The sequence below is a fragment of the Otolemur garnettii genome, unplaced genomic scaffold (assembly GCF_000181295.1).
Source record: "Otolemur garnettii isolate 467f Iridium unplaced genomic scaffold, OtoGar3 scaffold00180, whole genome shotgun sequence".
Taxonomy (NCBI): Eukaryota; Metazoa; Chordata; class Mammalia; order Primates; family Galagidae; genus Otolemur; species Otolemur garnettii.
The window spans coordinates 2,459,976-2,461,745 of record NW_003852575.1 but is presented as its reverse complement, the minus strand read 5'-3'; the positions used below and the strand labels follow the sequence as shown (position 1 = coordinate 2,461,745).

Genomic DNA, 1,770 nt, shown 5'->3' with positions numbered 1-1,770 from the left:
TTGAGGCTCTGTCTCAAAAAAAAAAAAAAAAAAGAAAGATACCAAGGACCAAAGCCCCCACGATTCAGTGTCATGTAACTCCGTAACTCTATGTGTTCTGCAACATAAATGCCGGTGTATCGCTCTGAAGAAACAGCATACTAAAAGAAAAATAAGGAAGAGGCTGCCAAATATGCTAAACTTTTGGCCAAGAGAATGAAGGAGGCCAAAGAAAAGGGCCAGGAACAGATTGCCAAGAGATGCAGGCTGTTCTCTCTGAGACCTTCCACTTCTAAGTCTGAATCTAGTCAAAAATAAGATTTCTTAGCTGGTATTCTGGCAGGCACATTTAGTCCCAGCTACTTGGGGGGGGGGCTGAAACAAGAGGATCACTTAAGCATAGGAGTTTGGGGTTGCTGTGAGGTATGATGCCATGGCACTCCACCCAAGGTGGCAGAAGGAGACTGTAACAAATGAGATCATGTATCTTCAAAAAAAAAAAAAAAGGAAAGAAAAGTTAATTTGAAGTTTAATGTGTGGTGCTATCCTAGAGTTCTTTAAAGTTCTATTCCGACTCATTTAAAAGTCCTCTTAGGCCCACTGTGGGCCCTATGGGGAGAAAAGGGAGTATTACTGATCTGAGGAGTCTCACCAGGAGGAGGACACAGGATCTGTTCTCTCCATACATGGACAGCCACTGCCATGCTTAACCACAAGCTCAGTTAAGTTCAACCGGGTAAGGCAATCATTCTAGACCCTGGCAGCACACTCTAAGTGTCTGGATGACAATAACAAACTAACCTTTCCTGTGCCCCACTCCAGAGCAATGAATCAACATTTCTTGAGGGAGGCATAGACACTGTTTCCCCCTCCCCCTTCTTTTGAGGTGTAACACACATCAAATCTTAATAAAATACATCCATGATTTTTTAAAAATATGTATTATACCCACCTAATCATCATCCAGAGATGCAGGGCATTTTCAACTCACCAGCACAATCCTTCATACCTCCCAGTTAATACTCTATTCCAAAGTTAACTATTATTTTGATATTTATCACAATAAATTTTTCCTAATTGTGAACTTCATATAAATAGAATAATATAGTATACATTTTTTTTTTTTGGCCGGGGCTGGGTTTGAACCTACTACCTCTGGAACATGGGGCTGGTGCCCTACTCCTTTGAGCCACAGGCATTACCCTACAGTATACATTTTTTAATGTGTGACTTTTTCTGCCCATTATGGCTATGATATTCATTCATGTTGTTAGCTATAGCAGTAATTCATTTTTGTTGCATGGCTGTGTATAAACAGACCACAATTTATTTGATAAGAGTTGGCTAGTTCTCTTGAACTGCTCTGAGTTATGGTGACATGTTCTCTTGAACTGCTCTGAAGTATGGTGACAAGTTCTTACCATAAAGAAACACAGGAAAGGGACAAACCAGGCAATAGGAAGAGCAGTTTCATATCATACATTTCATGCCTACTGGGTAAGAATATGGTTACTGAAATAAAAGTCCTGGTTTTCCCAATTATTTAAAATTTTTAGTTTTCTTTCTTAAGTTTTCAGAAGGTATAGTTAAATTTGCATAAGTTAAAGTGTATAACTTCACTTTTCAGTGGAAAAATTAATAAATGCACATGTATTCATCTCAAATAGACTAGTATAGAGACTTAGGGTGCCAAAAGCACTTCAGTGCTAAATAAATTGAGATTTGGTCCTACTACCTAATTGTGAGTGGACTCTTGCTAGGTTACACATGGTTAAAAGAAATCCTATTTCT

At 38.8% G+C, this 1,770-nt stretch overlaps 1 pseudogene; it reads left to right on the top strand.

The window, feature by feature from the left end:
* The window catches only part of LOC100955708, a 1,304-nt pseudogene extending 1,007 nt beyond the window's left edge, over positions 1–297 (top strand).
* The last annotated feature ends 1,473 nt before the right edge of the window (positions 298–1,770 follow it).